Raw genomic sequence first — 25,903 nt, forward strand, 5'->3', positions numbered from 1 at the left:
GCAACAGCCTTGTTCAGAACACAGGTTCAGGATAATGAAATGTCTTGGACAACTAATCACACCTCCGTTAGAACGAAGGTGACTATGGTGGTTGGTTAAGTACCAGAGTTGAGGTCAGATGACATGGACCCAACTCCCAGCTTAGTGAGAGTTCCTTAGCATTGCATCTTGGAAATACTAAGTGCTCAATGAATATGCCCTGCATGAGATCACAGGGCAGCACAAAGTCAGGCAGTCTGAGCTCTTAAAAAAGTGAGCATAGAGGGCAGAAAAAGAAAAAAGGCGATGCCACAGTTATCTCACAGCTCTACTAAGACATAGTGTGCTTCCTAAGTTGAGTGTTCCCTCAACTTATAGATTTTCCTAACTATTAACCATAATGAGGCAAGAAGATGTGAAATATGAAAATGAATCCGGTTTTATTATTCAGCATCTAATGAGACATGCACGGTGCAGAAAATACTTTTAAAAGTAATTATCTCTTTATGCCTGATAATAGAAGAGGATCTGGAACTTAAAGCAAATTGACTTGGGAGGGAAATGAAGAGGAATCAATCCATTAATAATATGGACATTTTCCAAACAGGAACATGTAAATTAGTTGCAGGTGTATTCTTGGATTGCTGATTGGAAAAAGGAATCATCCAGCAAGTGAAAGATCACTCCTCAGGGTAAATGAAATGTGCACAATGCAATATGTGAAATCAAGACAGTGCCAGAGTACTTGTCAACTATAATCATGGCCACCACCCTCCTTCCCTGACCTCATCCTGTCTGGTTCTTGTGAACTATGATTTTCAGAGATTCTTATGGCAGCTTCTTTTAGCTGTATTTCCCAGCAGCCCTCATAACGGTAATTCTAATCTACATTTCGTCTGATTACCTAGAGGTGCCAGTATGTGTGGACAGCTCAGCACTAGCATCACCAACCGAGAACAGCTAAAGGTAAGTTTCATAAGAAGTCTAACGTAGCAGCTCACGCGCATGAGCGATAATCCTTCAAGAATGTTGTACAGAGCCTCAGGCTTTCTTTAATGTTAAACAATACAGTTTGTAACATTATCAGTATCTTTCCCCTCTTCCTTTTGCTGTACATGTCTTGAGGCTTCTTTCCGACCCAGGTGGGTTCTCATTTTACCCCAGCTGTGTGTGTATGTGTGTGTGTGTGTGTGTGTGCACACAAGTGCGTGTGCAGACATGTGTGCTTGGGTGCAAGCAGTGTCCAATTTTAGGAATCTTGACCGAAGTCCTCAGCTATGCTCATTTCTACCTACAGCACCAGAGCACAGAGGCAACTCTACAAATTAATTTCTAGGAATAGTCCAGTTCTATTAGCTCTCCTGGACAAATATTCAAACTTGCATATATTCCATTAGGCAACAATGCATGCAATTGTTTTAAATAGACCTTAAGTGTCAGCTGCCCTAAAAGTCAGTTTTACAGTATTTAAAATGAAAAGGAAACATGTTCTGTAACTTACAAATTCTATCTAAATTTGAAATTATCCATTGAATCCACTTTGGTGAGAGGTCAAGCCTTGAATTGGGGACACTAGTTAGGAGCCAGACAGAGCCAGAAGGCAGGAAGTTTAGAGGTAGACACTCCCACTGTCCCTGCCCTCTGATATGGAAAGTGGTCTGGGTCTTGTAGACCAGAGGTCAGTCTCCCAGATGGGTGAGGAGGACAGAGAATGGATGGGGGTCAAATGGAGAATAAAGAGAAGTTCCTTGTCTTCCATTTCTTTCATGTTCCTCCCCAAAGCAACCACTTGACACTCTCTAACTTACTCTTTTGACATTTACTTCCACATCTTTATTAAACTCATTTTCATTGCTGGTTCTTGGTTTTCCAGTAGTAGACATTTTCTGACCTCCCAATCTCAACAGCCCTGGAAAGGTGGGTGGGATGGATTCCTGCACTGAGAACTACCGGTTAACGTTTCACAATTATCCGTCTAACGTTTCTAGGTGGTTTTCAGTGTTTACAATACATCGAGAAGTAACTGATTCAGGAATAAATAATAAAATCTAAATGGTACTTTAAAAGGAAAGACTGTAGTATTATTTCAAATGCCTCAGCATTTTCTAGGATGCCTCAAAAGGACTACAAAGTCTAAGGGCTTTAGTTAAAAACAATAACCTGTTACTCTGCTGCTCTGAAGGTCCCAGAAGAATCTGTACATCTAGAATGAGAATAAAGCTTAAATTAATTCTTTAGTTCAAATGATCTTTTTTTTCCTAATTTGACATCTTGATGTATTTTTCTCACTCATGTTTTATTTACTATTTCAGACCAGTTATACATAAAATAAGTTTTAGTTTTCTTCAGCTTTTACCGTCGTAGATTAAATGCAATGTTGGTGTTAAACGTTCTCTTGAATATATTTTAAAGATCATCATCAATACAGGATGGGTTAGATCTCATGAGTGTTGCTTTAGGAAGATATGAGGCAGGGGCCATATGCTTCCCTATTTTATAGAGGAAATATATATATAACAGTTCCAAATATAACATAACTGTCAAAGGACATGAAATCAGCTATTGGTAAAAAATAATCACCAACAGTGCAAAGCATCACAAAGATAGAATGTAAGAAAAATAAAGCTTTAGTACAGAGAGACTCTGGTTGAGAAGAAATAACTATTACCTGTCTCTTCTAGTGATTCAAGTACAATATTAATTACATTGGGGAACGTGTCATTTTTCTCCCCCTAAAATATTTTTTGTCAAATTATAACTATGTTTTGAGCTTTATATGTGCTAATTATTTATAAACTTTCTAAATGTGCCTCCTAAGTATGAGTATACACAGACTTTCTGCTACTTTTGACAAGTTGACAGTTTTTGTATTTTCAGAAAATCATTCCATTGAAGCTGTTTAATAAACAGTCGATTATCATCAATTATGTACCTTGTTATGTCTCTTTAACTCCCCCCCCCCCGATCTCCAGGAGTCTAAAAATAGACCAGTTGTATGCACAAATTAAGTCTTATTTTAGATTGAAATCTAACATTTGCCAAATTTCATTATATTTAACGTCCCATTTAAAATTGTCACTAAATCTGTATTTCGTGGAGAAAGCGTACAGAGATCAACAGGAGAATGTCCTAATAGTTGATGGGGTTATAGTCTTCATAACACCAATATACATCACATGAACTGAGAGAAGACTTGATTTTTCCTGCCCCTAAAATTCTAAAACTATCAGAAGCACAGAATTAAAAGAAAAACTTTACATTACTCTATATTCAATAACTTTAGGCATCCTAGTCTTTGCTGACCTATTTATGGGAATTTATTGGTTTTTGAAGGCTGTATGTGAGCCTTTCCCCAGGTTTGGCCCTCAATTACCTGTGTCACAAAGAGGACATTTCAGTTTAGACAAAGACTCTTTAATTGTGCCTTAAATCTGGTTTACATACCGTAGCATGGGTGAGAAAAATTTTTAAATTTCTACATTTTTCTAAAATTTGCATGAATCTTCCCTTTAGAGTCAGGAGGCATTCTTGCCGGTTCCAACCCCACTGTCCTTCTTGGGCACTTACTAGATTTGTAGAAGGGGATAATGGGAAAGGAGAGTCTTTAGTGTTTTCATTTATATTAGTATCTTCCTAGAAACTTCCACCCTTGGTAATGAAAATAACGAATTGTTGCAAAATGTAAAAGAAAAATGACTCCATGGAGGAGATTCCATGAAGCCATTTCAAGGAAGGCAAAGGAAACAGAGGTGAACATCACCAGAGATTAAATTTATGGCATGCTTTCCTTGGATTTCTCTAGTCTCTTTTACTCACATAAGTGAAAATATAAAAGATGTAAAAACTTTGGATAAATACATAAGAAACAACATTCCATGTTTCTCTATTTTCAGATTCTCTTTTCACTAAAGTGTGAAAGCTGTCTCAAGAATGTTCTAGAGTTTTACAAAGTAGTGAAGCAAAACTAGAATGTGTCATCTCTGTCTAATTCTAATCCCAACCTGATAATAACGAGTAATTTATTAAAGTACCAAAAATCGTGGTTGGTGTCTGTAACCACAACCCAAGACTTCCTTAAGAAAATGAGCAGATTTCCTCTGGAAAAATCCTTTAGAAACATGAAAAATATATCTGCCTTTATTATGAGACATTTGTTCCAAGAGTATTTATTAAATTGTCAGAGATAATATGCATAATATTTGTAGGATATTAACAATTGCTTTGTTTGTAGCATATTAACAATGCCTAGTTTGTCATATTTTGTTAAGGATTGTTATAAATTTTAGTACTTAACAATCATATTAGTAATAGTAATTTAGACTTGATGCTACGTTTTCTTGGTTTTTCACTTCCATTTAAAAAAAATATATTTCCTTTCCATACTGAGTTATTTCAACTCTTTGCTTGGCTAAATACTTCTTTAAGTAATGGTTTTTCAACAAAATATGTATGTGAAAGAACTGCTGAAAAACTGATAACTTTTCATTGAATTTCAGCATGAATGAGGTGCTTGCCTAGATGGTAAGTCTTACAGTCACAGTATTTTCCCTTCAGAAAATTCTACTAGTTTATTAAATTCTCTTACTTTAAGTTTACAAAGAAAAACTCAGATTTTGTTTACGTGTTGGGTGTCTATATTTTTCCATCTAAATATTTCCAAGAGTTTTTTTTTTCTCCTTGAAAGGAAAATATTAGCCCAGTTATGCCCAGGTGTCTGTGCATTTTTTCATAAAATTTGGTAATCCCTTTCAATTTAAGATCTCCCTCTCCAGTAAAAAATTCAAAATAACCAAAACACCTCCCTAATAATCTCTAGCATACAGAGATGAAAGGAATCAGAAATGATGAGCAGCACAGTTGAGAAGTACCTGATAAGCATGTTGAATTTGGATGTTAATCAAAAGAACCAAACCAAGCGTCTAGCTTATTAAGCAGCCAATTAGCCCAGAGGTGCCAAATATGACAAAGGAAGGTCAGTTAATAAAGGCATTTATCACAAAAAAGCTCAGTGAAGCAGAGACACCTCTCCAGAAGCTACCAGAATGTTCTCAAACATGTAACAGTTTTTTTTTTCCTTCCATTCCCTACTTTTGATCATTTTCATTATAAAATTTTATATTAAGAAAAACATAGACTGTGTTGCTCAGTAAAATGCTTACTAAGTTTACTATAGGCAGTGAAATTTAGACTCCAGGTTTATTTATACAATACAATAGCAACCAGGATTGAATGCAAGATTTAAATATTCAATGATTTTATTTCTTATAACTAAGTCTCCAATTCTGGGGAAATCTTCCATATAAAATATTAAGTCAAATATCGTTAAATGACAGCTATTTTTGTGACTCTCTGAAATTGGGCACTTCTTATGTATTTTATGATATATTTACTTAGGCCTATCGCAAAATGTTAATAAATACATTCAAACTCACTCATTGTATGGTTAACACATCTCATGCCTGTATGTGCTGGCAAATACTAAAACAGCAATGTTTACTACTAACTGGAGATAAGTTAAAGGAATACAGAGTATTCCAACATTTCAAAAAGTTATTTTGCCACTCTTTATTAATGCATCAAAATCTGAAGACCAGAAAGAACAGGAAAGGTGTGTCTTTAAGGTTTCGTCTGCACTAACAATAGTGTGAGGGTACCTCATCCTCTAAGTTCCACAAAATGTACCCCAGAAAGTGATATTTTTTACTCCTTCCAAGCGATGCTATAATTACTGTGTCACTAACAGACCATAATCGTCCCTCTTTCCACATCTGTAAGGACACCTGCTCCGTGAGAGCAGGCACTTACGCCTGACTGACTAAGATGAATCTTTAATGACAATACACTTAATAAGGCCTGAGCTGCACAGTTCTCTTGCCCGTTTATGTCCTGGTAGCAAAGAAAATTGATTCCCTGTGCAAAACAAAAGGATGCTGTCAAAACACTCAATGTAATATCTAGTCATCATCTGAGGTAGTTTTGTTTTTTTAAAAAGTCAGTTGTTATCATTCAAATATCTTGCATGATAATTATAGTCTTCACCCGTGAGACTGTCTAAAAATTTGACTTTTTATTGATATTTGTACTAGCAAAACTCAAGCGTAGAGTCACCTGTGAAGGGAGAGTTGTGATTTCTCTAGGTTTATCCTTATTGCAAAAAGCCCTTATCTAAACCTCAGTTACCAGAGTCATTATCTTTAAATTCCCAAGGACTTATTAGCTTCCAGGAAGTTATTAGTATTGACCTACTGAGATTACCTACATAATGCTTTCCATTGAGGTGGATTCTGGAGAGATGCGCTTGTATTTATTTTCTATGCTGAGTAACAAATTGCCACAAACTTAGTGGATTAACACCACTCGTGTTTATTATCTCACAGTTTTTGTGGGTCAAAAGTTCAGTCACTGATTACAATTTAATAAGGCTGCAATCAATGTGTCAACCAGGCTGGGATTTTATCATAGGCTGGACTAGGGAAAGAGCTACCTCCAAACTGCCTCAGGTTGTTGGCAGAATTTCTCTTTCTTTTTAAATTTTTTTAAAATTTAAGTATAGTCAGTTTACAATGTTATGTCAATTTCTAGTGTATAGCATAATAGTTCAATCATACGTATACATACATATATTCATTTCCATATTCTTTTTCATTATTGGTTACTACAAGGTATTGAGTATAGTTCCCTGTGAATTTATTTCTTGGTGGCTATTGGATTTCTGGGAGCTTGCATCTTCAGAACTGGATAGGGAGGCAGACACACATAGACATGCACACAGAGGCTTTAGCAAGATAAACACTCCACTGTGTCTGCATACACATAATCAAGTATAGCCCATTACCTTTGCCATAATCTGTTGGTTGTATAAATAATATAGGTCAGAAACTTGGATCTATATAAAGAAAGGGAAAACATTGAAGGTTGAATACATGAAGGTAAAATGGAAACTTTTTATATTTCTTATTCTTAATTGATCAGATAGTAGTTTGTTCAAAATGACAACAGCAACAATATATTCCAATATGCATGCATAAGTATATACCTTAGGTATATATACCCATAAAGTGTATAGTATTATTTGAAAGTGGACTTAAATTATTTGAAGATGTACATTGCAAAGCCTAGGACAACCACTAAAAAAAGAAAATAAAAAAGAAATGTAACTAATATGCTAAGAAAGAAGAACAATGGGATCATATAAAATACTCGATTATAATCGCAAAAGGTAGATAAACAGTGGAAGACAAAAATAGGAAACAAGAGCAGGGACAACAAACAGAAAATAGTAATAAATATATTAGATATTATATTAATAGTGACCACTTGAATGTCAATTGTCTATATATACCAATTAAAAGACAGGTTGTCAGGATGAATCAAAAATTATGACCCAACTGTATACTGTCTAAAAGAAATCCACTTTAAATACAAAGACACATATAGGTTAAAAGTAAATGGATGCTAAAAATATGTCGTTAACATTAATCAACAGAAAAGAGGAGTAGCTATATTACATTCAGACAGAGCAGACTTCAAAGTAAGAAACTTACCAAGGACAAAAAAGAGCACTACATAATGATAAAGGGGCTAATTCTCCAAGAAGACATAAAAATCCTTGACACATATGTGCCTAACGATGGAGCATTAAACTACATGAGGCAAATGCTAATAGGACGATAAGGAGAAATAGTTGAATCTACTATCATATTTATAGACTTAAACACCCCTGTCTCAGAAATAGACAAATCCAGAAAGCAGAAAATTAACAAGGACATAGTTGAACTCAACAACACCCTCAGTTAACTGGATGTAATGGACTCTATAGAATGCTTCATCCAGTAACAGCAGAATACATGTTTTTCTCAAGCTCACATGAAATATTCCTAAATGTTCCAAACCATAGACACACCTTAATAAATTTAAAATAATAGAAATCAAAGTGTATTCTCTAAGTTTATATCAAAATTAAACTAGAAATCAATAACAGAAAGATAGATGAAAAAAATCCCCCCAAATGTGGAGACTAATCAACACATTTCTAAATAACACATGGGTCAAAGAAGATATCTCAGGATAAATTCAAAAATATTTTGAACTAAATGAAAATAAAAATACAACTCATCAAAATTTGAGGGAAGCAGCAAAACCAGTGCTTAGAGGGAAATTTATAGCATTGAATAAATACACTAGAAAAGAAGAAGCTCTAAAATCAATAATATAAATTTCAACCTTAGGAAAGAGAAAAAGAAGAGCATATTAATTTCAAAGTAACCAGAAGAAAAAAATAATAGTAATTAGACAAATCAGTAAAATTGAAAACAGGAAATCAATAGAGAAGATAAAACCAAAAGCTGATTCTTTGAAAAGATCAATAAAACTGATAAGCCTTTAGCCAGGTTAAGAAAGAAAGAACACAAATTACTAATATCAGAAATAACAGAGGGACATCACTACAGATTCTATGAACATTAAAAGGATAATAAATCCTATGAACAGCTCTATGCCCACAAATCTCATAACCTAGTTGAAATGGACCAATTCCTTGAAAGACATAATCTGCCAAGACTCACACAAAAAATTAGATAATCTGAATAGGTCTATATCTATTAGTAAAATTATATTGATAATTAATAACCTTCCAAAACAGAAAGCACCAGGCCTAGATGGGTTTTCTGGTGAATTCTACCAAATATTTAAGGAAGAAATTATACTCATTCTTCCCTATCTCTTTCAGAGGATACAATCAAAGAATATACTCCCTAACTTATTATATGAGGCTGCATTACTCTCATAACAAAACTGGACAAAGATGTTATGAGAAAAAAAAAAAAACTAGAGACCAATGTTCTCTCATGACTATAGAGGCAAAAATCACCCCTCCCCAAATTATGAAATTAAATCCAACAGTGTAGAAAAAGAATTATACAACACAGCCAAGTGGGATTTATCCCAGATGTGAAAGGCTGGCTTAACATTGCAATTGTCAGCCATCACATCAACAGACAAAAAGAAGTCACATGATCATATCAATAGCTTCAGAGAAAGTATTTAACAAAATCCAATCCTAGGAATAGAGGGAACTTTCAACTTGATAAAGACTATCTATGAAGAACCTATAGCTAACATCATACTTAATGGTGAGAAACTCAAACTGGCCCACTAAGAACATGTACAAGGCAAGGATGTCCCCTCTCACCACTCTTTTTCAACATTGTACTAGAAATCCTTGCTAACGCAACCAATAAAAGGAAATAAAATGCATACAGCTTGAGAAGAAAGACATAAAACTCTGTTCACAGATGATATTATGTCTCTGTAGAAAATCTGAAAGAATTCACACATGAAAAAATCTTGGAACTAGTAAGTGATCATAGCAAAGCCGCAGGGTACAAAGTTAATATACAAAAGTCAATTGTTGTCCTATATACTAACAATGAAAGTGGAATTTGAAATTAAAAACACAATACTATTTATATTAGTACCCCAAAAAGGATTACTTGGGCATACATTTAGTAAAATATGTATAAGTTCTATCTAAAAAATCCTACAAAACTCAATGAGTAAAATGACAAGAAGATCCAAATAAATGAAGAGATACTGCGTATTTCAGGGATATGAAGACTCAATATTGTCACAATGTTAGTTATTCCCAATCTGATATAGAGTCAGTGCAATCCTGATTAAAATTCCATCAAGTTATCGTGTTTATATTAAGAAACTGATTCTAAGGTTTATATGAAATTCTCTGTTCAGTTTCCTTAATCAGGGAGGCCACCAGCTCTGCTTGTCCCAGTGTCCACCTTGCACAGGCTCTGTAAACTCTTCCCAGAGAGCAAGTGGGAGCTTTCATAGAATTCATCTAATTCCTCACTATCAGAAATCACTATTTTTGTGTGGCCTGTTTTTCACTGTCTGGAAAACATTGTTTTGAATTCTCTGTTCAGTTTTTTATTTTGATTTTCTTAAGATGGGAGTGTAAATCCATCTCCTGTTCCTCCATCATGAGCAGAAGTCGACCCCCATTAGTATTTCCACTCAAGAACTCAGTTCTGAGACTCAGACTTTTGAGGAGAGGGTAATTCCCAGCTGCTGGTGTTAGTATTATGCAAAGATGCTGTTTCAAGGAGTCTGGGACAAATGGACCTTAGTTCCAACTGTTCCGGGATCTAACTCGTACTGCTGGAGCAGTGTAGCCGTGTGATACTGAAAGAAAGAGCAAACAAAATAAAAAGGATCAAGTTCTTCCTTCAGTCTCCCTCTCCTGCCTTTTTTTCATTAGAAACCAACTGGGAGCCATCTGGCAAAAGAAAAAATACGGTTTTCTAACCCCCGCTTCACAAAACAGAGTGTAAGGGTTATGAGTGGTGCTGTGCTCTGACTCTACAGAACTTTTATGATTGCCAGAGGACATGAAAGTAATAAAAGGTACCACCTCAGAGAATACTTAGGACCTCTATTCGTCATGCTCACCAACAGGCCATTTAATCACTGATAATTAAAATACATCACCCCAACCAGTGAGAGCCACCCTCTTTCTTTACATTTTGGTTCAGGGTCATGAGGAAAACACAATGGCCAGGTGGCAGTATCAGCTTCCAAATCAGCTTCTAACTCAACTATTGTTTGGCCTGTTGGCAGAATCATCCCTCCCTTGGCAATGAGGACCCCCGAATCAGCAGAGCTCAATATTGTGAAAAACGGAAAGCATCAATTCTGTGAATGAGTAATTAGGTGAATGAATAAGCGAAAGCTCTCTCGCTCCCCTCTCTTGGTTTCCAGATCTACGTGTTCTGGCTGTTTGAAGGAATAAATTGGTCACTTTTAAAGTAAGAACAAATCTGCTCTGTGGACTTAAAGCCCCATCTATTGGGCACCCTCTTTACCACTGTTGTAGCTACTGGGGTACCTGGGTAGCAACAAAGGCATCCTCAGACAGCAGTTTGAAAACTGTGGCTCTAGGAGGTTTATAAGCTGCATTCCATGACAGGACATCACTGCTTCAAAATGCTCCCCAACTTCTGTCGTAATGGAATTTTTAGATGACTATCCCACTGTACTCCAGTCTAGCCTGCAAAAGGGACATGTAATTTGCAGAGTCCCATCCTCAGTGTAAAGTAATTAGTAAGCCAGAATATAGAAGAGTAGGTTTGGAGTCAAGAGACTATAGTTTATTAACCAGTCCTGCAAGAAGGATAGCGTGCAGACGTTATCTGCCTATGGCTCACAAGTAGAGTTTGAACTCATTCTAGGGGTTATGATCTTTGAAGGTTTTAGTAAGACAATCATACAATTTGATTTCCTTTTGAAATATCACTCTGGCTGCTCTCTGGAGAAGAGAAGCCTTTTTTGGATGTGTGCTGGATGACATGGAGAACTGAAAATACTGTGAGACACATTAATCCGAGAGAAGATGTTGAGTAGTTGGATAACCTGATACTCAGTGAAGTGGCCTGAACTATTCATATGAATTTGAAAGTCATCAGCATAGAGAAACTGTCTAGATAATAAGATTTAGGCCAGAGACTGGTTAAGATACCCAGAGAAAAAGTGTAGCTAGAGAAATTGAATGAATTAGAGATAGAATTCTAGCTCTTTCTAACATTTCTAAATCGGGTAAGAATGTTTGCATGTTGGGAGTCTGATTTGAAAGCCTCTGGAGGCCAAGCCAACTCTTGAACATTGTTTCCAAATAACTCTTTAAAATAATTCCCAAACATAAAATCTGGTAAGAACAGATTGACTTTGATTTAAATGGTAGTTAGTAGCTTAGTGTCCTATGTGGCACCTTTCTCAGTATTAGCTATGGTTCTGAGCCATTTACACAGAAGAGAGCTTGAAAATTCTTGCTTTAACAGACAAGAAGTGTAAGTTTGTCCCCTTTTATAAAAGGGACACTGGTCTCAAATAAAATTGACATTGGGGCCCAATAATCATTACAGAGTTAACATTTCTCAAATGTAGTCCGTACAAGTAGGAGGCCCAAATTTAATTTTTTAAGGTTTGATTTTCCCCCTATTCACCTCTGAATTATTCCAAAAGGGCATATTGTTAGGAGTCAGATAAGAGTTAAAATCTCAGGCAATGAAATTTTCCTTCAAGTATCAATGAAACAAAACAGTCAATACTGCAGAGGCCTGGGGGGCTCTTCATTGTAGCTCACACTGACAAATCCTATTGATCATCACAATTACAGTGCCTTTTCCTGAGAGCCTCTCTAGATTGGTTCAGTTTCTGGAGCGGTGCCCAGGATTTGGTATTTTCAAAAGCTGCACAAATGATTCTAGATATCAGCTGCATTTTGTAGCAATGCATCTGAATGTCCCTAAAAAGGACCTTAATGAAAGTGAATTTTGGCAATGCCTTACAGTTGAATTAGCCAGTCAACAAAAGGGTAATGGCAAATGGTCACAACAATTATTTTAAAGAGTGAAAAAAAATTTCTTTTTTTTTTACCAAACTGAGAATCAAAGAGCGAACCATTTAATTAATAATCACGTTCTTCTAGCTAATCACCACCATCTCCAGGGGAGGGTCTGCTGCACTTAGAAGGTATTTCAGTAGTCACGTAGAGTAGCTTGGTTGTCTGTGAGGACGTGTGCCCGGGACAAGCCACCCACCATGCATGCTGGTTTGCCAGAGACGTCCAGGGCCCAGAAGACCTATCTCACATCTGCAGATCAGAGTGAGCAGTTATCAAGTCTTCAGTCTGGTCGCTGTGATACGATCCCTTCTGTGACCTGTATACATTTTCCCTTTTAGTGTCCCCAACAATTCAGCTACAAGGTTTTGTCAGAAACCTCCTTAAGGTCCTTCTGATCAAAATTTAGATAATAAGGATATTTGCTAAATGACACTTAGGTGCAGTTTTCCCCCAGTTAGCAATTCAGCTAAATGAATAAATCTGTTCTATAAACACACATCTTTGCATCTACATGCATTTGTTATTGTTTATATTAAACAAGTGTTCATTAAATGGGTAACTTTACTTATTTACTTGGTTAGTTACTTACTATAATTGAGTTTGTGCCTTCTGGAGGACTGTAGGTTATAAAATCCCACCTATTTCTTTGATGGTTCATGAATATAAAAGTTATCATGAGGGCCTTTATGCACTGGTGCTCCTTGTAGAACAGTTGATAACCCTTTCAAATTCTCACGGAAGAAGAGAATTATAATTATAATTATAATACATCCTAGAGCCACACATAGTTAGTGGGGGATCAGAGTTACAATGCAAAAAATTATTAATGTCACCAAGCTCCTACACAAAGCAACTCTCACTGCACACAAAATATTAATTTTTCATTCTCTAAACTGATGCAGTAAGGTGAGAAATATTCAGAGCATGAAGAACTATGGATCTTATTCATACCAACACAGAATCAAGGAGAGCAGGTGAGAGAAGGTGAATCTTTCACCTTCCTTTTTGTTGGGATGATGCCTTGGGGAATTTAAATCAGGACGAGGACTCTAAAATAACAGGACAATAACAACTAAATGACCAGCCGCAGCCGCAGCAGTATTCATCATCACAATTAACATGCTCACTGTAGCGTCTATTTAATAAGTACCTCTGAAATGTGAGGCAGCGTGTTAACACTTTACATTCTCTTTAAATTTTAATTATATTTAATCATCCCATTGGCTCCATAAAGTAAGTATTATTATCCCTATTCAACAAATGGAACACTGGAAAATTAGTCGTTTGCCTAAGGCGATGCCACTAGAAAGTGATGGAGTTAGGATCCTAATCTCAGCTTTTACTAAACTGGGTTACACCTGAAGATGCCTTTGGTTGGTGGCATGCCACCCTAATGGTGTTTCATTTGAATATGTTTAGGGGAGGACTAATTATAATGTCTTTTGTTCCTTTGTTCCTCCTTAACTGCCTTGTTTTGTGTGAAATGTGTATTTTATAGTGTTGATTAGTCCCTTTCCTCTTTTTTGATCATTTCTAACTACACAGTTTTACATTAACTTCTCAATGGCTGCACTGAGTCCAATCTGCATTTTCATTTATCATAATCTACTTCAGATTAATGCTAATCCTACCAAAATATACAAATTTTGCTCCAATATGGTCTCATTCCCTCCTCTCTTTTTAAATGATACTATTGTCATATGTATTACATGCATCTATAACTTCAGAATTTATATTATGCCATAATTATTGTTTTATGCAATCTTACATGCTTTTAAAGTAGTTAAAACAGAAAACAGAAAATAAGTCTATACAGTCTTTTATGTTTACACCCAAGTTTCCCATTCAGTTGTACGTATTTCTTCTCTATGTATTTTAGTCACTGACTGGAATTGTTCCCCATCAGCCTGAACACTTCCCCTTAGTATATCTTGGGAAGCACGACCCTAGCAACAGATACCCTCAGGCTCTGTTTTTCCTGGGAATATCTTTATTTGCCTTCATTAAATTTTTTTTTTATTAAGGCATATTTTACATATTTTATAACTCAATCCCTTCAAGTACCCGATTCAAAGTTTTAAAAATAAATCTAAGTTGTGCAACTGTTATCACAAAACAATTTCTGAACATTTTCATCCCGCCAATAAGATCTCTTATGCCCATTAATCACCTGACCCCTCTACTCCAGGCAAACACTATACTTTCCATGTTTATAAAATTCCTCCCTCTGAATGATTCAAAAAATAGAATCATACAACAAATGTTCTGTGTCTGACCTCCTTCACCCACACAATGCTGGGGAGGTTCATCTATGTTACACACACAGCAGCAATCAGCCCCACTCCCCAACACTAAACATCATTCTACTGCAGAGATGCAGTAGGGTTTGTCCATCAATCAGTATGTCAGTGGACACCCAGGTGATTTACAATCTCTGGCCAACGTGAACAAGGTTGCTAAGAATATTAATATACAAATTTTTATGTGGATGTATATTTTCATTTCTCCTGGGTAAACATGCCCAGAAATAAAGTTGCTGGCCTGAGTTGCTTCTGTAGGCTCCAGAGGAAAACCTATTTCCTTGCCTATTTCATCCTTTAGAGCTTGCTGTGGGCTGGTGGTCCTCTTTCTTCTTGTTTCAAGCCAGAAATGTTGGTTGACTTCTTTTCAGATCACCTCATTCTGACCTTCTCTTCTATTTTCCTCTTCCACTTTTAAGAACCTTTGTGATTATATATAAACTCATTGGATTACGTCAAGAATAATCTCCCGATTTAAAGTTAGCTAATTAGGACATTCAATTCTGTCTGCAACCTTAGTTCTATTTTTCAATGTAATACAACATACAAGATTTCAAGGACAAGGACATGGACATCAAAGTACAGATTTATTTTCTTTCAGCACTTTGAATATGTCAACCCACTATCTTTTACTCATTGTTTCTCATGAGAAGTTAGGCATTAGTCACTGAGATGCTATCCTATTTATAATCAATCACTTTTTTCATTTACTGCTCTCAAGATTTTCTCCTGGTTCTTGGGTTTCAACAACGTAATTGCAATGTGTCTAGTTGTACATATCCTTGTTTATCCTACTTTATTGAGCTTTGTGCATCTGTATACTAATTTTTATCAACTTCAGAAAGTCTTAGTCTATTATTCTTCAAATATTATTTCACTTTCTCTTTTTGGATCTCCCATTATATAATGTTGTCAAGCTTAACATTATACCACAGATCTCTGAGCCTTCACTTTTCTTCAGTAGCTTTTCTTTCAGTTCTTCACACTGGATAATTTCATTCCTTCTTTCTTCTCCCAAACCAAATCTACCAGTGAACCCCTTTAGTGAATTTTTTATTTTAATTATTGTGATTTTCAAATCTATCATGTTCATTTTTTTCTTTTGTATAACGTTTATCTCTTACTTGAGAATCTCTATTTATTGTTACTTCATTTCCTTTAATTCTTTAAACACGTTTAAAAATTTTTAAACGTGTTTAAAGTAACTATAGGATGTTTTTCTGTAAAACTCAACAGCTGAGGATACTAAAATATAATTCCAATGACTTTTTCCTTTTAATATTGGTTACACTTTTCTGGTTTTGTGTGTGTGTGATATCTTTTTGTTTTTGTTGAAAACGGGACATATTATGTAATGCTGCAATTCTAGTTTCTTATCTTTTCTCTTATAAGTTGCTGTTCTTGTTGGGATTTTATTACTGTTTTTGTTTTGTTTTCTTTGCTTCTTGGTTTGTATGCTTCCTTTGGTTTGTATGGTTCCTTGGTTTGTATGCCTGGGCTAAATCTGTGAAATCCGTTTCTGCTGTACTGTGAAACCACTAATATTATTTCTGCTCAGGTTATGTTTTAAAACATATAATCTAGTTTTTATTTTTAGGTCTCGCTTCTTAGGGGCCACTGCTGTGTCTGTGTGTCTCAGTTGTCGTCCAGTTGTTAGACTGAGGTTATGTTTAAGCAAGTCAAGCCAATAAGATTTCCTTCTTCTGTTAACAGATCTGTGGATTGGTTAAAAATTAAACATCCAGACCATTTTCAGACCCTAGGTTTTACTTTTAGTTTGTGCTGGTGCCCTGTGCACATACATGTAAAACCTGCCAGGAACTCCTTTGCCTCAATCACAACTCAGAATAAAAGAGGTGTTGGCCTTCCTTGCTCAACCATACCTGAGATCATGACTTTAACCTTGTTTCTGGCCACTGGTCACCAATACTCCAAAATAAGTAATTCTTCTTCAACTGCGACAGTGAAACTAATGGACCTCATGGCCTGCCCCATTCTGCCATGTATTCCACGTAGACCAAGCCAGGGGAAAGAGAAACAGCCTCAGGAGAGAATACCTCAGATTCTCATTGCTCTTTCCTGAACTTCAGCCACTTTTCAAGAAAAATGCTTTTTAGATTGGCGTATTCTTTTTGTCTAATTCCAGGGTTCTGAAATGGAAACTTACGCCTATTTTGGGGGAAGAGAATTTGCCAATTTTCTTATTTGGCCATAGTCATCAAGATTTTTTTTTAACATTTTAATGACAAAATTATTCTAACTGAGCACATTATAAGATTAGTGAGAAAAAACATATAATCTTGTAAATAGATGCATATAAATCATTTGATAACAACCATCACTCATTTATGGTTTAAAAATGACTCTGAGCAAATTGGAAATATGAAAGAAACTCCTTGTTTGATACTTACAAAAAAACTGCAAAAAACCTAAGATATGACAGCCTCACTTTCAACTTGTTCAGAAATCCCTGGCTAATATACTAAGTGAAATAAAAAGGAATGAAAAAGTTTAAATTGTGAGGAGGAAAAGAATAAACTGTTCTTATTTCAAGATAGTATGACTCTCCACAAAGAAAATTCAAAAGGCTTGAAAAAAATTCTTAGAAATTATAACAGATTTTAGGATACAGGTTTGCTAGGTATAAGATTGCCAGACAATAAAGCCTTCTTACAGAAATCAACAGTGTTCCTTTACATCAATAGTAATCAATGAGAAAATAGAATTTTTATGAGACTGACGCGCTACCTACTGCGCTAACGAGGCACCTAGAGAAAATAGAATTTTTAAAAGATAACATTTACAATTGTAACAAACTTGTGAGAAATTTAGTAATAAATCTTAAGACCAGAGTGCTATGGAAACAAGAGGGGAAAAAAAAAACCTAAACAAAAAAAGCTGTTTAGAAAGAGACCTTACTCCAAAATATATTTGAATGTTATATGTGACAGATGTACAAATCGGTGGGGGTTATCTGTTTATTAATAAAGTACAGAAAATTGTTATTGATATAAAATAGATATCTTAGATTACATTACTAACAAAAGTCCATTCCAATACATAAAGCTGTTAGGTTTAAAAGTTAAATCTTTTACATCTTTAGGGAAAAAAATATGAGACAGTGAGAAGGTTTTCTTGATTCAAATTTTAAAAGCACAGATAATAAAGGAATATTGACTACATCATGGTGGAAAATAAAGACAGTGTAACCCTTTTATTAATGCCACAAGCTTATGCAGTACTGATGTGAATCAACTTTATCTTTCTTTTTTCATCTAATTATATTTTTAAACAGATTTCTCTCCAGTCTCCAGAAAAAAAGAGCAATCAAAGTTAAAGTTATTCTATTGATCATCTATAAAACTGATACTTATTGTTAACCTTCAATTCTAAACGAAAAAAATAGAGAAATGAAAAGAAATAATCAGGGCAAAAATAATTCAAGTTAACTTTGAAAATACTGAAATGTTTAAAAAGCTACCAACAGTGGCAGAGGATTCCTTAACTTCCACAGATCTTGGTTGCAAACCATTAAGTTGTTCGGAATTTTTTACTAATTCTGTTTTAAATTTTCCTTTAAAACTTCACATGAAGCATCAAAAATTAATTACCACAGTTACAATAAGGTATCTCAAAAATTCTTATTAGAATTACAATTTTGGTATTATTACACAGTAAATTACATATGCAAAGTTTCTAGTGTGTTTAAATCGTTTAAGAACAATTTTTATTCTTAAAATAATAGATAATATAAACTTGTCCAAGATATAGTATAGTAATATATTTTTGACAAATTGATCTGTTCATTATTAAAAATAATGGAGAATATAAGGAGTTGTCTGTAAGAAAGAAAGTAAGTCTTTCTCCCAAAACAGAGCTTACATGACGCAGTAAAACTATAAATGTAACCCCAGTTTTTGCTCTGGAACTGAAAAGAGTAATTGAGAGAAAACACTGCTCACAAACTAATTATATATTTTTCTAAAATACCATTTTCTTAAAACATAAGACCCATCTGGCTTAACATCTGCAAAATTCCTATCATTAAAAAGGAAGGAAGTAAACATAGTGGAAGCTATTCAAGGATTCTGTACACGTCACTAAATTTTCTAGGCTTTAAATTTGACTATAACAGAAGACTGTATATGGATTGTACTTTCTTGAAATCAAAGTTACAAAATTTTGGAATCAAACTTTGAATAATTGATTTTTATTCTGTCTTCGATGATTTTTGGTTTCTCATATTGTTTATCATAAACTTGATTGTGTAATTAACTTCTTCATTTCTCTGTTGGCTGGATGAGTTAAACATGGCTAAAATCAGACAACCCCAGGTCTCTAACCACTGAACTGCCAAATGGAACTATTTTAACCAATTGATTTAATGAATCACTAATTTGTTCATTCATTTGAAATATGTTTTCATTGGCAAAAATATATCCTTCATGTACTATTTTAGGTGCTGACATATAGCAATGAAGAAGACAGCATGATCCCCGCTTATGTGAAGTTGCTGAATAGTTCTTGTATAGTTTCGGCCCGAAGCACAGAAACTCAGACTCCAGGATCATGCCAAACAACACAGGGAATGCAGTCACTTCTTTCTGTCCCACAGTGAAGAGATAAATAATTCTACTCCTAACTTTTCATTTAGTTTAAGCCACTAAGGAGGCTGGAATGGTTGGGAAAGTGTGAGGTCACATTTTTATTGTCACTGGAATTAAAAGAATGGAAAGTAGACCAAAGACTTCTTTCTGATCCTAGAAAACTATAGAAAGATTCATGTGCAGAGTTATGAATTCTGCATAGCATTATTCCACTTTAAGTTTTAGGTAAAAGATGCTTACGTACTTTTTATATATGCCAGGCAATATCCTATTATTTAATTCTTCTAAAACATCCATTTATTTAAAACTTCTAAAAAGACTATAATACAAATATGCTTATTATCTGAACTTTACATATAAAAACACTCAGATACAGAGAAATCAAGCACATTAGCTGAAGTCACACAGCTAGCGAGTGACAGAGTCAAGGTTTGAATCTAACCAATTGAAATCCAGAATCTGGGTTCTTGACAACTATAAATGCTGCCTTTCACATATTCAAGGAGTTATGTTTCCTGGGACCTCAAATGGACTTCTCTTTTCTTTAATTACTAAAAAAGAGTCAGTTGTTGTAATACTTCAAAATGTGCTAAACTGATAAGGAGATCCAATTTGTAGCAAAACTAATTCTGCAACTATACTTTCTAGCTGAAAGAACTTTATGTGATTCTTTCTTCTGCAAGCCATGGGGATATATGTTAATAGTTTACTGAGTTTTAATGGACCTCAAAAGGCCCATTAAACACATTATTTAAACACATGCTTGAAGCTCTTAGCCCTTTTTTGATCAATAAAGCACTTTTTTATTAATATTTTTTCTTGTATTTAAAGGAGGAATTACAACTCTCCATAGCTGTACATACAACCCTTTTCTCCTAAAAAGGAGTCAGTACTCCTATATTTTTCATTTTTTGTCAAAGCAAGAAGCAAATACTTTAGAACTGTTAAATATATAATAAAGTAAATAAAGTTGAGTGTTTTCTAGGGTAAAAAAAAAACCAACAACAAAAAAAAAATACATTATTTATTTTCAGAAAAGGTAGACTGGGGACCTCTGCAAATGAGTCCTTACCTAAAAGCAGCAAAACTACTGACAAAAAAATTGTTGAAATCAACTCTTTGGAATTCTGAATATTAACCAATGCCTTGCAACAATCTCAGGAGCATTTATTCAAGAAAAACTGTTGAACGTAGGTGAGAATGGCAGTTTATGTCATTTGAATTTGACCATTCCTGTCTCCAACTCCCCAACTTACAGCTGCCTTGAAAATTGGTAGCCTTGCAACCACTAAGCTGTGTAAACCAGTGGTGTTGCAGGCACCTGAAGGAGCAGATGAATTTGGAAGCTATTCCCAGAACATTGTCAGTATTTGACCAGTCTCACAACTCCTTGGAAAAGCTCTCTTTGCAGGATGTTTTTGTTATTTGACCTAATTTTGGAGCTTGCTCCATGAGAAAATCCCATCTCCAGGAAATTGCTTGAAAAATATCAAAGGCAATAGTTTACAATGCAACTCTCCAAGGCTGTCAATATGAGTTGGAACAAATAAGAGGTTGGCCAAAACATAAAAGGAAGCTCTGTGAAACGAGATGTCCATAGGGAGTTCTGAAAAGCCTTGACATGTTCCTGGTGATCCAGAGGACAGGACACATGTGTGGGACGATACACAGGCCAGGAATAGAAGATCTGAGTCTACCACTGCTAGCTAACCCCGAGATCCTGCATAAACAGGAAGAAAAGACTACACCAGAGTTTTTAACTGCCTAAGAACAGAAGCCCAGAGTACAGAGTCCCTTAACAAATGGTGTAAGACGTCTGTAACATCTCAAGGAATTAAATGAAGTCTCTGACAGATCAGTAGATGATCACTAAACTCCGTGAAGACATCAGCACCCACAGTCTACAAGGAACGCAAGATTTTATAACTATTCTTGGAAAGTCACTAAACAAATAAAAAGTAGCAACAACCATGACAACAAAAACATCAGCAACAACAAACTCTGGGGATGAAGGGAAATCTGATTTCTGGAACTTCCACACTAAAAAGTCCAGTTTTCAACAACAACAGAAATATGAGACAGGCAAAGAAAAAGGAAAAGAAAGCGTTGCTCACGCTCAAGAAAATAAAAGCAGTCAAAAGAAACGATCCCTGAGGGGGCCCAGATTTACAAGATAAAGACTTTAAATAAGCTATTAAAGAGATAAAAGAAACCACATCTAAAAAAATTAGAGGAAAATATAACAATGGTGTCTCACCAAGTAGATATTGTCAGTAGAGATACAGAAATATTAAATATTAACAAGAACCAAGTAGCAATTCTGGGAACTGAGAAATGCAATACTTGAAAATTCACTAGTAGCATTCAGCAGTAGTCTATTAAGTGTGCAAAAGCATTGTGTCTAAAAAAATACAGTGTACATACCTTAATTAGAGAATTCTTTTTTGGTAACAAATGCTAATCATCATCTGAGCCTTCAGTGAGTAACAGTAGCAACTCAAAGATCACTGACCACAGATCACTGTAAAAAACAATAATAAAATGTATGAAATATTGAGGTGATTATCAAAATGTGACACAGAGACATGAAGTGAGAAAATGCTGTTGGAGAAATGGCACTGATAGAGTCACTCAATGCAGGGTTGCCACAAATCTTCAATTTGTGAAAAACACAATATCCATGAAGCACCATATATTAAAGCACAGTTAAACGAGGTAAGCTGGTATAAAATCCAGTGTTATAACATTTTTAGTTTGTAACTTCACTTTTTATTTCCTACGTTATTTAAAAGGCAAATGTGTCAAACAATTATTTTTAATCTATGTTAAAGGGCACACTATACCCAAATGTGGGCGAGGATCTGTGAAATTGCATGTGCTGGGGGAATTTAAAATGGTTTGCTGCTATGGAAAACGGTTTGGCAGTTCCTCTAAAGGCTAAACAAAGAATTACCGTATGATCCAGCGATTCTGCTGCTAGCTGTATAGACAAAGGAATTGAAAACAAGGTCTCAGACACGTGTATGCCAGTGTTCATAGCACCCTTATTCACAATAGCCAAAAGGTGGAAACACCCCAAGTGTCCATGAGCAATGGATAAACAGTGTATGGTATATGCAAATAATGGGCCATTATCCAGCCGTAAAGAGAAGGGAAGTTCTGATACGTGCTATCACATGAAAGAACCTTAAAAACATTGTGCTAGGTGAAATAATTCAGATGTAAGAGATGAATATTGTATGATGCTGCTTATATGGTTACCTAGAATGAGCAGATTCATAGAAACAGAATGTAGATTAGAGGTTACGTGGGACATAAGGGAGGGGCAGGGGGAATTACTGCTCAATGGGTACAGAGTTTCTGCTAAAGTAGTAAGAAAGTTTGGATATAGTGGTGATGATTAAACAACACTGTGAATATAGTTAATGCTACAGAATTGTTCCCTTAAAAATGGTTAAAATGGTAAATTTTGTTACGTATATATTACAAGAATAGAGAAAAAATACAAACAGGCCTGTCCCCCCAGCTCTTCTGAGCCTTTCTGGCATCACTCACTTAGTAATATTTAAAAGCTCTCCCTTCTGTCTTAAATAACTAAGGTTGCCCTTTAAAGTTACTTACATTTGTTTGACCTTTGTAGAAGATGAAATTATAGTCTCCATCTTTTTAGAAACTTTCTCATATTTAAAATGTACTACAAATATCGACTTTTCTCTCCCACCCAAAATCAGCACAAAGTGTTTTAACCTCCTATAAAACATCCTGTATTTCAATCTTTTTCTTCTATCAGAAACTCTTCTTTTTCTGTATTTGAACTTTTCCTGGTTTCTCTCAGGTTGGAGAAAAACTAGAAAATGCCTTTCAGGTGGAATGTATCAAATACTAAATATATTGTGGAAGCTAAGTTTTGCCTCATGAAAATCTGATATCTGTCTGTTTATTTAGTCTGTTTATTTAAAAAAACTAAAGTGTGTCTGGATTTTTCTTTTTTGTCTTTCACTTATAATTTCCAATTCTCATTTTGTTTTTTGTCCCCAATTTTTAGTACACATTTATGCTTCTTACTGCACAGAAGTAATCTCTCTAAAATTCCATTCTAGTCACTTCTGTAAAGTGTCCTTTAATTTTTAATTCCATCTGGCTAAGTGCTGGCCACCTCCCTAAGTGTCTGCCACGGACTTAATGCAAATGCTCACTAATCCATCTCCCACGTCAGACTTGCCATCTACCTCCCAGGCCTCCGGGAGAAATTAATGAGTTCACTGTTCTACTGCTCTTTGAATACCTACGTTTTAGAAGTGCGATGCCAAAAGTCTCCAAAACTTTGTGTTATGAAATGGTTCATGAAAAATGAATTTTATGATTTTAGTAAATGTTAAGAGCATTAAGTATTCAAAGGAATAGATAGACCCCAGCTATTGAACACTTGAAAGGCATTAGCTAAAGCCAGAATACCCTCACTGATACAACTGTACAGATAATGCAGGGGTTGGTGGAGGGTTTAAATCAAAATGTTTATATAATGTAAATATCTAAAAAACAAGTTTACACTACCATTTATCATATCATAGGAAAAACAAAATGCAAATAATAGAAGAGTGATACTACTTAAGTCAATATTAATTCATTGTGTTTGAAAAATACTCATTTTTATCACAATAATATCTAACAATTCTTAGAATGCTTCAAAAACACATATTAAGAAGAGAGAAATTATCCAAAATTCACAGCAGAGTTCCTTCAACATCTTGCCATGTTTCCTTTAATTCTTTGGCTATGTATATATTTTTAATGATGTTGAGTAAATGCTATATTTCTAGGAGCATGTGCTAATTTCAAAGGTATTTTTCATTACATCACACTATCATATTTCATACTATATAGAGATATCAACACAAAAGATAAACATAAATATGAAATTAACCCAATTTCTACTGCTGATAATATTTTGACATAGTTCAATAAAATATAATTTTTTTGCATTTCAAAAATTTCAGTTCTCTTTTTAACAGAACTATTTTAATAACTTTATTACACAAGAATTAATTTTCATCACACCAAAATCAGGTAATGAAAATACGCAAAAAGAAAAAATTAAAAATCATGACGAATCCCACCATGTAGAGACACACTAATATTCTGGATTATAGTTACTCCTTCTCCTTTGAGATATAAATATGTATATATCTGTGTGTATAAATACAGATGTGCAGATAGAGGCATATATTATACCATGGATTTTGTGCTTCCCTCAAAATTCATAGGTTGTTACTAATTCCCACTGTGATGGTATTTGGAGGTGGAGACTTTGAACGTTTACTGGAACGGAGCCTTGATGAGTGAGACCACTAGCACCCTTGTAAAAGAGGCTCCAGAGAGCATCCTCACTCCTTTCATCACACGCGGATGCAGTGAGAAGACAGCTGTCTGTGAATGAGGAAGCAGGTCCTCACCAGACACAGAATCTGCCAGCACCTTGATTGTGTGCTTCCCAGCCTCCAGAGCTGTGAGGAATAAAATTTTGTCATTTATAAGTCACTCAGTTTATGGTATTTTTGTTATAGCAGACTGACTGGACAAATACAATATAGGTAGATGTATAGATACATGGATATATGCATGGTATTTTATAATCTCATATCCATATCAATAAATGTACATAATCCAAACTACCATACTTAACATTTGCATAATATTCCAATACAAGGAATGTGGATGTGGAAAGACAATATAAAATAAACAGAATGTCACTTCTGATGTCCAAATGCCTGAACTGTCTCATTACTGCTGACGTGTCATGGGTTAGTTTTTTATAAAACTGTATCTATAAAATGACAGATAAGATAAAATTGTAACAGGATATATTGCTATATCATGAAAATTAAATCTTATAATACATGTATAAAACTTAGAAAGGCTCTATATATAGTAAGCCTTTCATCATATTTGCTCATTTTCATCATTTTGACAATTTAATAAGCTAATCTCTATTTGTTAACATTTGTTCCCAATTTTTCATTACTGTCGGTCATGCTGTGATGATTATCTTTATAAAAGATGATTGCACAATTAAATATTTTCTTAGGATAAGACTGGAGAAAAAATTCTTTAGTTGAAGGGAAGCTACATATTAGGATCTTCTGATAAATTTCTAAGTAGTACTTCAAAAAATTTTTGTTAATATTCTCTCCTACCATTACATTTACCAGAATGTCTGTTGTACCCCCCCACCAACACTAAGTATTATCATTATTTTTAATATGAACCGATTTGAAAAGAAAAAAACATTTTAAATAAGTTAAACAGCAAGTTTGGCTATTTTTATAAATGTTTATCAAATATCTCATTTTGGAAATTGCCTCATCATTTCATTTTGGTAATTATTTTTCTATTATGATCATCATTTTTTCCATTTATCTTGCAAGTGCACTTACAAAACTCTCTCCCGAGTAATTTCCTAAAAGTTTCACCTTCACTGTTTTCAGAGGTTTATTCTTTGTCGATTTGGGAATCTCTTCTAGTCAAGGAAAAACACCTTATTTAGGAATCTAACATTTCACTTTTTCAAAATTTTCAAAAAATGTGTATTTATAAAATGTGTA

General features: G+C 34.7%; 1 long non-coding RNA gene across 1 annotated transcript in view; it reads right to left on the reverse strand.

Moving 5' to 3' along the window:
• Positions 1–6,814: 6,814 nt before the first annotated feature.
• The window catches only part of LOC140701108 (uncharacterized), a 63,012-nt gene continuing 43,923 nt past the window's right edge, over positions 6,815–25,903 (reverse strand). Inside the window, exons 3-4 of the long non-coding RNA XR_012079948.1 lie at positions 21,726–21,822; positions 6,815–6,865 (exon numbers count right to left, since the gene is read on the reverse strand). This is a non-coding gene — a long non-coding RNA (uncharacterized lncRNA). The remainder of the gene's footprint in view (positions 6,866–21,725; positions 21,823–25,903) is intronic.

This window comes from Vicugna pacos, chromosome 14, assembly GCF_048564905.1.
Source record: "Vicugna pacos chromosome 14, VicPac4, whole genome shotgun sequence".
Lineage (NCBI taxonomy): Eukaryota > Metazoa > Chordata > Mammalia > Artiodactyla > Camelidae > Vicugna > Vicugna pacos.